Source organism: Cryptomeria japonica, chromosome 7, assembly GCF_030272615.1.
Source record: "Cryptomeria japonica chromosome 7, Sugi_1.0, whole genome shotgun sequence".
Classification (NCBI taxonomy): domain Eukaryota; kingdom Viridiplantae; phylum Streptophyta; class Pinopsida; order Cupressales; family Cupressaceae; genus Cryptomeria; species Cryptomeria japonica.
The window spans coordinates 667,090,446-667,103,397 of NC_081411.1; the positions used below are offsets into that span (position 1 = coordinate 667,090,446).

The 12,952-nt window shown below is 39.0% G+C and overlaps 1 long non-coding RNA gene across 1 annotated transcript; it reads right to left on the minus strand.

Moving 5' to 3' along the window:
• Positions 1–233: 233 nt before the first annotated feature.
• Positions 234–1,320, minus strand: LOC131040854 (uncharacterized). The gene is made up of 2 exons (XR_009104938.1): positions 1,180–1,320; positions 234–883 (listed from the first exon to the last, which is right to left on the minus strand). It is a non-coding gene; the product is annotated as an uncharacterized LOC131040854 (long non-coding RNA).
• Positions 1,321–12,952: the final 11,632 nt, after the last annotated feature.

Genomic DNA, 12,952 nt, shown 5'->3' on the forward strand with positions numbered 1-12,952 from the left:
TAAAAATAAATTTAATATAATTAAGACACTAATAATAATTTTAATATTTATAATTTTAATAATGACCCTTCATAAAAGAGCCATTACTTTATGTGTTAATATATGATTTTGTTTACCTGTCTTGACAAACAATGATATCACACAAAATCCAACTCACATCTTAAAAATAATTAAAAACTACACTAAAAGAAATCACTTAAACAGGAAGGTGGTTGCCAGTTGAAAAACAGATGGGTGCCAATCGAAGATGCTCATCCGGATCTTCAATCTTATTGATCATAATTGAGTGTATAAGAATGAACAAGCCGAAAAAAATACAAAGAATGGACTATAGCATAATTCATCAACATCATCAAGTGCAATTTGAAAGATCAAGACTCGATATGATAGAAAAGGAGAAACCCCTGACAAGGCTAGAAAATGTAGAATGGCAATCTATCTATTAAATTTGGCCCTCGGTGGATACAGTCTGATGATTAGCCCAAGGTCCCACTCCACCTTACCCAACAGACTTGAATTACTGAATGGTGATTTAAGTACAAAAGCCATGTAAAGTTATAAGGCGCTAGAATTAGATTGTTCATGGGTAGAATTGAACCAAGGACCCAGGTGATTCATCATACTCATGGAAATAGAAGCCCCAATTCCAGAAAGGGATAGCTGAGAAAATTATGGGAGAATATTGTGCAAGTTAGCAAGTGATGGCTTGTTTAACAGAGGAAAAAACTATTCAAACTCACATAGCACAATAGCTAAATCCTCAAAATGAAGAAGTCTGGATTCATGAGGCATACCTTATTGATCATTTCAGCTCACCGTCAAGTCTGGAACAATGCCTCTGCGAGTTAAGAAGTATATAGCATGCTTGTATCTTTGGTCAGAACTGTAAATCAAAACAACAAACACTTTATTCAAATAGGAAAAGCGGGGGATAGAAAAAGGAAAACCCAAGATTTAAAGAAAGCATCAATTTCACTTCCATGGAAGCAATTTCCCTGAACTTCTTGCTATTTAAGATGTTAAAGAAAGATAAACACTATTCTTTGAAAATCACAACACATTAAAAAGCCCTTAAAAAATTAACAGAAAAAGACAATCAAATTGAATAAAAATAATCTCCATTAGTTTGAAATTCTGGAGGAGAAGAAAGACAAACTCATGAAATTGTTAAGTACTTACGGAGATTAACAATGGCTCCAGTTTCCCCTCTCCATTGAGAGATTGTAAAATAATGGCTGGACTACTGCGGGATCAACAAAAACCAGAAACCAGAAACAATGGCTATGGCTGGACTATAGCATGATCAACAAGATTCGAATATTAAAGAACACATTAAATAAATGGGAGCTGAAAATAGTCTATTTCAAACCCTTTTTAAGCTAGTTTAGTTGGCATTCAAACCACAACGCTCCCAACGGCTAGTCTAGCTGGCACTCAAACTGCAACGCTCCCAACAGCTAGTCTACCTGGCATTCAAACTGCAACGCTCCTGCTGTAAAAAAAGCAACGGCATTAAACAGCTTTCTTTCAAAATTGTAAGCAAATATTTTTTCGAATTATGTTCTTGCTTTCTTGTATTAGGGTTGAATATTGATCTAAAGTGGACCTTTTTCGGTTGATCAATATTCTTAAACAAATTAAGCTTCTACTCTCACATTTGGAGAGAATTAAGGGATATTGTTCAGTATTGGCACATCTAAGAAGAAACAAACAATAATTTTTTCTTAAATTTTTTTCATAATTCTTGTAGTCACATAAATCTGTCCACTTAATTAAATGAATACTTAGTATTTATTTGATTATTTAACCATCAATTAATAATTAATTAAATTAATATTTAATTAATTCATCTTAACGCTCTTCTCCTATTAATTAAATAAATTATTCAATTTATTTGATTTAATTCACTTAACCAAATTCATACCATTAATTAAATAAATAAATCATATTTGTTTAATTAAATCTTCTCTCACATTTAAATAAATTAATATTTATTTAAATCCCCCAAAATCCCACCTCTCACACTTAAATAAATTAATATTTATTTAAATCCCCCAAAATCCCACCTCTCACATTTAAATAAATAAATCATTTATTTAAATCACCTTTATCCTCCACCCACTTGCATTTTCCTACAAATACAAGTTGCACAATTATTTTAAATAAATAATTTATTTAAATCACCTTTATCCTCCACCCACTTGTATTTTCCTACAAAAGCAAGTTGCACAACTATTTTAAATAAATTATTTATTTAAAATCCTATTTATCCTCACCCACTTGAAACCTTTAATGGTTTCCCTTAAAGTATTCAAACTTGATGGCTTTAAAGTCTTCAAACTTGATGGCTTCATTCTATAGTCTTCTTAAAGACTTTAATGGTTTTCCTTAAAGTCTTCAAGCCTTTAATGGTTTCCCTCAAAGTCTTCAAGCATTTTAAATGCTTTATCTTCTTTTTCTCATTTAAATAAATTAATATTTATTTAAATATTTATCCAAATTCAACTTACACCATTTAATTGAAATAAATGATTTTATTTTAATTGAAAATACCAAAATTTCTCCCACTTGCATTTTCCTACAAAATCCACTTGTATGCCTAAACCCCTTCTAGATTCTTCTAAACCCTTCCTAATTAGCCTAATCCATCCCCTAAATATTGTCACATTCCTAAGCAAATTGGAGTCACTTCTCAAAGACTCCAAAGTCTTTGAAAAGCAATTAATGCTTTGTGTGTTCAACAAATTAACCCTCAAAGTCTTGGATAACCTTTGAAAGCTTTCAACCTTCAACCACTTAATCCCCAAAGTCTCCAATAACCATTAATGGTTACCTCAAACCCTCCCACATGGTTAAAACATTTGTTTTGACTCAACCTCTACCCAACCCAAAGGTCTCATCAAGCCTTTAATGTTTTGACCATGATTATCTCTTAATCATTTGCACAAAGGTTTATCCTTGCATTAACTCCTAATCCAGTGGGTAATCCTAATTTAGGCTTGACCCTTACCTTCTAGATAACCATGAAGTCTTCTCAGGCCTTTAATGCCTCCAACCTCTTCTCTCAACCCAATCCTATGTTGAAACGTGTCACCATTTTATTGGTGCCAATTGTGCACATGGATCCCCAACTTTCAATCCTAACCCTTGTTAAGATTGCTCAATCTTAACCCTTCATTTCTCCATTTCTTCTATAAATAGAACCCTTCTCCTCAAGCAAAGAAGAGAAGTATTTTAGAGTATTGTTGTTATACTAGCATTAGCATAGAGCTTTTTCATAGCATCACTATCTACTCTAGCATAGTATTTAGCTTTTCATTTCATATTTGAAGCTTAGTATTAAATCTCAATCCTCCATAAGCATCCATAGTGCAAAAAGCTGCTGAGAGCTACACTCATTTGGGACTTGGAGAGGAGAGGAACAAGGGAGGAACAACTATGAGCATCTTGATTAGCTATTTCATTTTATGTTTATATGCTTTTTATTTCATGCTTAATATCTCTCTTGATATGCCTGTTTAGGATAATCTTTTGTTGCTAACACTAACGTTTGTTTCTTGTGCTCTTGTGTGTGTTGCCATCAAACAGATTTTCTAATCCTTTTTGCAGAGCATCATTTGGTGAACCCGACGTGAATCCAAACACCAAAAAGATCATTTTTTTTTTTAACCAATAACATGTTTGAATGTTGAAAATGTCACACAGGTTGCGATTTTGACACTGTTTTGGTGCGTTTGGCATTATTTTGGCGCTATTCCCCCTGTTTTAGTGTTTTTCCCTTCTCTGTCTTTCCATTTCTTTTAATACGTTTGTGTTAAATAGTGCCTCTGTTCAAACGCAGACTAGCGCTATTGTAACAAAACGTTGTACAAATCACCTTGTAACCAAAAAAAAAAATAAAAAAATTTAGGCTTGTAGAAGCCCACCAAATAGGCAGATTTTACTAACTATTTTTCTCTTTTGTGCAGATTTAAATTAGATTAAAGAGTAGATTTATATTTTTTACTAACTTGTTTTTGAAGTTGGTTTTAAAAATGAATTCACTTTTTATTTTGGTTTAAAATTAACTTCACATTTCAAATTTGGGCTTTTGAAAAAGAATCACACATTTGTTTGGGGCTCTTAAAAAGAATTTCATTGTTCAAAGGTAAAAAGAACCACAAACTTATACAAAAACAACTTTATTTATTTTTATTTTTTTGCAAGTTAGGAAACAAACTTCGTTTTGGTGCTTAAAATCAACAAGGCAAATTTTATTTCTTGCATCAAGATAAAACTCACAATCCACACTTCCATTTTTGGTGCAAATAAAATTCACAATCAACTTGTCTCATTTTTAAAGCAATCTTACTTCATGCAAACGTGTTTTTCATTAAGTTGACCAGGATTTTCAAATTCTAGTTTACTCAAACAATTGCCTTTGAAAATTAAAAAGAACACCATGATTGTTGGAGCAACATCTCCAAATAGTTAGATCACATTGCAATGATAGATTAAAAAGAACAGGTGTTTTTCGTGCTTGGCACACTTGTGCAAAGAGTTGGTCGAGTGGTCCTACTTCTAACACACACTATCCTCTCCCTTGGCTTTCGTGGTCCTAGGTGCAAGAGAAAAGTGTTAGTAACACTCACATTTTATCTTTTTAAGAGAGGCCTGCCAAGGGATCGATACTCTTGGGAACGACCTCGAGCGGTAAATCCTTCGAGCCGCTATAGAAATCAGGTGAGAGCGAAAGCTGTAGCCTTGGGTATAGCTGTTCCTACAGTGTAACTGGCCGAAAGGACAAATGGGCCCCACCACCAGTTACAAGGCTCTTAAGTGAGTCACTGCAGAATGAACTTATGTCCAAAGCCATCGAACATGACTAAACACCTTTAAGTAGTAGCTCACCCGTTCTATTGATTGAGGATATTTGAGATACAATTTAGTGCAAGAGCATAGAAGGTTTTGCTCCCAAGATACTCACCATACATATTTCCTTGAGTAGAAACATAGCTTTTTGAAAAGTCACTTGTGACTTGATAAAAGTGGTGACTCCCCCATCATAGGGATCATCTATTTGTTATGCTCGTGCAAGACTTAGTATATCACATCCTTACCTGCCACGGCGGGATTCATAAGGTATGTAGTACCAAAGTCGAAGAAATATCAAGATGTGGGCTAAATTTATCACAACTGGCCACTTGACCTTAGGGATAAAAAGTGTTTGAAGTGTGTTCGTTTTACAGACCTAGTGCAAATTGAGCCGACTTCAGGCTTTGGAAATACACCTTAAAATAAATCTAAAGGAAGGGTCAAAAACAAGTCCAAGGATTGGGTTGATCTAGACCCATACTCATTTGTGCCTTTGAGGCTACAATTTTGTGTTTGTGTGCTTGCTTTGTTTTCTTGTCAAAGAAAAATCAGAAAATCAATCCCAAAAACAAAGTATTCATCCAACATTTCTCAAAAACAACCAAAAGTACCAAAAACAAAGTGCAAAACAACAAAGAGACAAATTTTATGACCATTCTTCACATCTTGCGAAAGAAGAAGTGTCATCAGAGTATCACCTTGAAAAGGAGACCACTAAGCTCAAAGGCTTTAATCAAAAGGAGGAAATTCTTCTATATCAATAGACAAATCTTTGTCTCCCATAGAGTCTTTCTACATCGCATGCGTCTCTATCTTCAAGGTAAAACAAACGAGTTTGATTCCAAATCATTGAACCGCAGAGCTTTTATGCAATATAGAGCTCTGAGTTATCACAAAAATCAAGGAGGAAAGATTAATCCCAACTTCTTCCCAAACATCTGTATCACCTACAACACAGCTCGAGAAGTGCCACCAACGCCTGAAAGGGAAGAGGTAGAGTTTGTCCCATCTGTGACACAGAGTTTTTATTGAAGTTGAAAACAAAAACATCCATCATCTCACTCATACATCATCACTTCATCATCAATCCATCCCAACTCTCAAAACATTAAGAGGTTCTTGTCCCAAGTTCTCTTTTAGATATTGCTTGAAATCAAACACATCACATCACTTTTTAGATTGTTTCTACATCTAGGATAAGCTCATCCTAAGAGACACATCTACGCAGGTTAAAACTAGTTCATGAGTGAATCCTCTCATTACTAGGTAGTTAAATCTGTAACACATCTCAGATTTCTCTACACCTTATCACATCCAAACTTATCAAACAAACAAGCAATTCAAAGAAAGGAATTTCGGTTACATCTACCTTAAAAGTGCTAGAGATCCCCATACAACACAAATCACCAATCATCAATCTTTCATCACCAACTCATCATCATCTTCAATCAACTTCAAAACAAACTTGCAAACAAAATGGCTCAAACCCGATCACAATCACGGCAGCGAGAAATAGAAATTGAGGAAGAAGAGGACAACCTCAATGAATTTCAAGAAGCACTTGGAGGAACTGGGAATGATGAAAACCCAGGTACACCCACTCCTTCAACAATCGAAAGGGTTCAGCATAACCCTCATTTTAACAGATTATTTGATGAAATACTAAGGAGCAACGCAGATGCTCACTTCTTAAGACTTGCTCAAGAAGGAGCCAAACTCCCCTCAGACTTTGATCTTGCCCAATTAAGACAAGCATCAGAAAGACAAAGTCGCCATGAGGAGGAAAGAGGTAGAAATCACATCAGATATAACATCCCTCGAGGTAACCCACCACCTCCTCCTCCAAATGAAATGGAGATGTTGCGGCAACAAGTCGAGAATCTCGCCCAACAACTTCATAGTGGTGTTAAGACCAATCAATTCTCACTTAACGACATCTGTCCCTATCCATTTGATAGGAATCTTTATATGCCACCCTTTCCACGCGGGTTTGAAACACCCAAATTTGAAAAATATAGAGGAAAGGGGGATCCCCGTGATCATGTCCGAGAATTTCATTCTGCTTGTCTTGAAGTAGCTTATGAGGACACATACCTAATGCGCCTTTTTCCCCAAAGCTTGGGAGGAACCACCACATCATGGTTTTCCCGACTACCAGGTGGCATTAGAACATTTGAGGAACTCATCCAGAAGTTCCTATCTCATTACTCTCATAACATTGAACGCGACATCACCATGGCTGATCTATGCAACACCAAACAAAAACCAGGGGAATTATTCTCAGTATTCCTGCAACGATGGCGCCAAATGTCTAGCAGACGTTCTCTTCAGTTACCTGAACGAGAACTAGTGGAAATTTTCATTTCCAACTTAAACGAAGAAATGGAATTTCACCTGGATGTCAAAGATACAGACTCCTTTAACGATATGATCACCAAGGGTATAAAATGTGAAAGGGCACTCATCAAGAAAGGGCTCATCAAAATCTTTAATGAACCAAAAGATGGTCCTCGCCCGCGCTTCAATAGTGACAAACCAAACTTCTGGAACAAGAATAAGAACATCGTCAACGATGGAGTTGTGGATGCTCGGACTGTCCAAAATGCACAACCTGTGGTTCGGTTTGCAGGACAAAATCCTCCACCTCAAAATAACACAAATGTTCCTCTTAATCAAGGTCGCATCACATCTCATGATGAACCAAGACCTCGTCCACAAAAACAAAAACGCACATACACTCCCTTAGGGGGACCCATTGAAACAGTGATGCGACAACTCATTTCTCAGAATTTGATCACTTTACCTAAGTTATCAAATTATGAGCCTCAAGTCAAACCGGCATGGTGGAGAGATACTGAACATTGTGAGTTCCATCAAGGAAGAGGACATAAGACAAGTAATTGTCATCGATTGAAAGATCTCATTCAGGATCTTATTGACCGAGGAGAAATTGAAATTGAAGGACATGACCCAAAAACAACCAATAATGATCATCAGATGTTCAAGAATCCACTTCCATCACAAGATCAAAGGGGTCCTTCCACTTCCAGACGAGGTCCTGATACCACTGATTATACGCAGGCTGCGTATAATTACACTGTCAATCACCTGTATGATGCCAGTGAACAAATTGCAACTATCACCTTCAAAAATCCCACCTCAAATTGCAATGTTGTTACGCGTCGCGGCAAAGTTACCATCAAGGCAGCTCCACAAGGCACCACCTCCATCCCAAAGCAGTACAATCTTGTGGAACAATTAGACAAAACGCCTGCGCTTATATCCATTTTAGAGCTGTTACGTCTGTCACCCTCTCATAAAACAATCTTGGATCACGCACTCCAAGAGGCGTCAGTCCCTGCAAACCTGAACACAGACCAATTTCAAGCCATGGTTGGAAATCTAAAGTCATCACCTTGTCTCACTTTTTCCGAAAGTGACAACTCTTCGTTCCAGCAACCTCATAACGCCTCACTCCACATTGAAGGCTTTGTCAACCAACATAGGATCAAGCGAGTCTTGATCGATAATGGAGCAGGCCTAAACATTTGTACACTACAGTTGGTCACAGCATTGGGATATGCAATAGAATCAGTGGATCCTCGCAAGAAGATCACCATCAAGGCCTATGATGATGCAGAGCGTTCATCCAAAGGAGCGGTGGTGCTACCAATCCGAGTGGGCCCTGTGGTAAAGCATATCATTTGTCAGGTTCTGGACCTTCCTCTGCCATATAATCTATTATTAGGGAGACCTTGGATACATGCCATGCAAGCTGTTCCATCTACCTACCATCAATGTATCAAGTTCCCACATAACGGGGTCGAGATCACAATCCTGGGCGATGCAAATCCCTTTGCATTTTGCCATAATATCAGCCATCAACCAGAGATTACTGTTCCTAATAATAGGGAAGCCATTTCCTCCACATCATATGTAAATCCCGCCTCTCTTGCCAGTTCAAACACTCCTATACCCAAGCAAGAAAAGCTTAAGATGAAAGTCGCAGAGGAAGGTCCTGGAGAATACAACTTGAGTCAGCTCTTTTGTGTGGGACAAATGCCTACTTCTCCTAGAACACATGGTAAACCACAGCAGTTACTCCAGCAACCACTAAAAATGCCTGCATGTGCCTTAACGCCTTTCATCCTTGGAAAGAGTCAAGAGGAAGAGACACAAGATAAGGACCTAGCGGAATGGATCTATAAAGATCCCATCACCACTGACAAACCGCGAGTTACACTTCCTACAGAACAGTATGGCAAAGGCCTCCTCATTATGCAAAGAATGGGATATGATGGTCAGAGTGCTTTGGGATACTGCAAACAAGGACGACATGAACCGCTGCTGCCAGAGTTCAAGCCCAAAGGTAATACAGGCCTAGGCTTTGAAAAAGAGATCCTTCCTAAACTCAGATTTAAAGGAAAACCTAGCAAACCATTTTGCCCACCTACTGTAAAGAGGATACCTTTCATAATCAAAGCACCATCAAGCACTATCCCCACTGCCCCCTCAAGGCTCACAACTCCACCATCACCAATGTCACTCATCCCATCAAACGAACCAGTAATCCTATCAGCAACACTATTTGTAGCAGCAACTATATTGGAACCCGCAGCAGCATCTATGGCACCAGTAGTTCCAGCAGAAGCCACTGAGTCACCATTACCAATACTTCCAGTAACAAATCCTTTAAACCCCATCACGGTTCCTGCAGCACCGATCACCACAAAGATACATAAACCAATCACACCTGCAGTATTCAACTCCAGTGACATCCCAGTATGGTATAGCAATCGGATGCTGGAAAGTGATTCAGAGACCGACTCACATGAGTGGGAATTTGATTCTGTACAGCTTAACACTTCAGATGAGGAAGACACGTCACCACCTCCGCCACGCAAAGACATTCCTGTTTATGGAGAAGCACAGATAAAGACCACTTGGGTACCTGAGCTGGAAACATCTTCCACAGACCCTACGTCTCATCCTACGCCTGATTCTGACAGGGAGAGTACCATCAACGACCTTCACCACACTGTCTTAACCCTCACTGATACATCTCCCGCACTTAACTTAATCGATGAAGTAATGCCCATTATCCACCCTGAACTCATCGAATGGAACCAACCAAATCCCCCATGTCTTGACCTCTTCCAAAACGATGAGGCTATCATTGACTTTTTGGAATTAAGGGATAATCTACCAAGCGGGGATCACAAAGCTGGATTCGCCATTGAACTTAATAGCGCAGCATACTTCGGGGCGGATGCCAAATCCTTTAGCTGCAAAAATATAACAATAAAACATGGATCTTCCAGTGAAAACCACACTGTGGCACTATTTGATCCGACAAAAGTAAAAAGAAAGAGCGTATCCAATGGTGAAAACCTCTCTGAGGTGCCTGAGGATGAAGGGTTTGACATCCTCCCTGCTAGTACACAACAGGAACGATCAACGATTCTTATTGAGGAAACCAAAGAATACAATGTGGGGACTCCTGAAAATCCTCATATCATACATCTGGCATCTCTTCTCACTCCAGAGGAACAACCTCAATTTATAGAGTTCTTCCAACAGCGTCAGATCAACTTTGCATGGTCATATGCAGACATGCCTGGGCTTGATCCTGATTTAGTCATGCATCATCTCACAGTAGAAAAAGGAGCCAAACCTCTCAAGCAAAAGCTTCGTAAGATGCATCCTCAAATTGCCGTGCTAGTCAAAACAGAACTCAAGAAACTCCTGGATGTTGGTTTCATTAGACCAATTGATTATGCAGAATGGATCTCCAATATTGTGCCAGTTGGCAAACCAAAAGGGGGCATCCGCATTTGTACAGACTTCAGAGATCTGAATAAGGCATGTCCTAAGGATGACTTCCCTCTACCAAATATCGACATCATAGTAGATTTGACAGCAGGACATGCCATGCTTTCACTCATGGATGGCTTTTCGGGATACAATCAAATAAAGATCGCACCAGAGGACCAACATAAGACAGCCTTCACATGTCCATGGGGCACATACTGCTGGAATGTAATGCCTTTTGGTCTAAAGAATGCAGGAGCGACCTATCAAAGAGCAATGACCACCATCTTCCATGACATGATGCATACTATGATGGAAGATTATGTGGATGATTTACTAGCAAAATCACTTACTAGAGAAGGACATCTTCACATCTTAGATAAAATCTTTGATAGACTGGAACAATACCATGTTCGACTCAACCCAAAGAAATGTGTCTTCGGAGTGACCTCCGGGAAGCTTCTAGGATACATTGTCTCAAGCAAAGGTATTGAGGTCGATCCAGCAAAGGTTAAGGCAATCATGGACATGCCACCTCCAAAGAATATCAGTCAGCTAAGAACACTACAAGGACGGCTTCAATCTATCCGTAGATTCATTGCACAATTGGCTGATAAGTGTCACCCATTCACACACCTGCTACACAAGAACATCCGCTTTCAGTGGGATGACAGATGCCAGCAAGCATTTCAGGCGCTTAAAGACTATCTCATGAATCCACCATTGCTGATGCCACCAGATCCAAGTAGACCATTATTGCTCTATATCTCAGCAACAAGTACAGCATTGGGTGTACTACTGGCACAACATAATGCAGAAGGAAAAGAGTGTGCTATTTACTACATCTCTCGCACACTTGTGGGCTATGAACTCAATTACACACCTATTGAGCGAGCTTGCCTAGCAATAATCTTGGCAGCCACTAAACTGAGGCACTATCTGTTAACACACAAGGTGCAACTCATCGCAAAGATTGATCCACTCAAGTATTTACTTAGCAAAGCAGCATTGACAGGTCGCTTGGCCAAATGGGTGATGATTCTAAGTGAATTTGACATCGAATATGTGGACCGTAAAGCTATCAAAGGTCAAGTTATTGCAGATCAGTTGGCCGATGCGCCACTCACAGGTGATCATCCTCTTATTTTTAATTTTCCAGATGAAGAGATATTCATGATCACAACAGCACAACCATGGAAACTATATTTTGATGGTTCATACACTAGGCACGGCTCGGGGGCAGGCATTCTGTTTATCACACCTCAAGGTGATAGCATCCCGATGTCTTACAGGCTCACATTTCCATGCACAAACAACATAGCAGAGTATGAGGCTTTGATCACAGGACTCAGATTAGCCATACAATGGAAATTACAAGAACTACAAGTATATGGCGACTCGCAACTGGTCATTCGACAAGCAACAGATGAATATCAGACCAAAGATGATAAACTCATGCCATATAAGCAAATGGTGGACACTCTAAAGACATCATTTACTACTATCACTTTTGAGAAGATACCAAGAGATCAGAATCGAGCTGCTGACGCTATGGCTACTATCGCATCTCTACTAGATCTTCCACAGAATTCAACACGCTACGAGTTCTTGGTAGAACAACTTTGGATCCCCGCTTATGATATCCCCGAATCTGAAATGATATGTTGCCTTGTTGGTTCTGAATCCCCATGGTATGGTGAGTTCTACACTTATCTCCGTGATCACACCCTTCCTCCCAACCAATCAAATAACCAACGAAAAACCTTCATTCGCCAAACTGCTCGATATACCATTATTGCCGAAACCCTATACCGACGTAGTCTTGATGGTACTCTCCTTCGATGTCTGGAACAGGATGAGATAACAAAGGTTTTGGAAGAGGTACATGAAGGAATTTGCGGGACTCACTCAAGTGGTCCATCACTAGCTAAGAAGATCATGCGAGCTGGATACTATTGGCCATCTATGGAAAAGGATTCCTACTACTTTGTCAGGAAGTGCAAAAAATGTCAAGTTCATGGCGACCTAATACATGCACCAGCTCAAGAACTGCAACCAATCACAACACCATGGCCTTTTTGTCAATGGGGTCTTGATCTTGTGGGTAAAATCCATCCATCTTCATCCAATGGCCATAAATTCATTATTACCGCCACCGAATATTTCACCAAGTGGATCGAAGCTGTTCCACTTACCCAAGTCACCGGCAAGCAGATCGCCTCATTCATCCTCAATTACATCATCTGTCGGTATGGTGTGCCCATGTCCATTGTCACAGATAACGGTC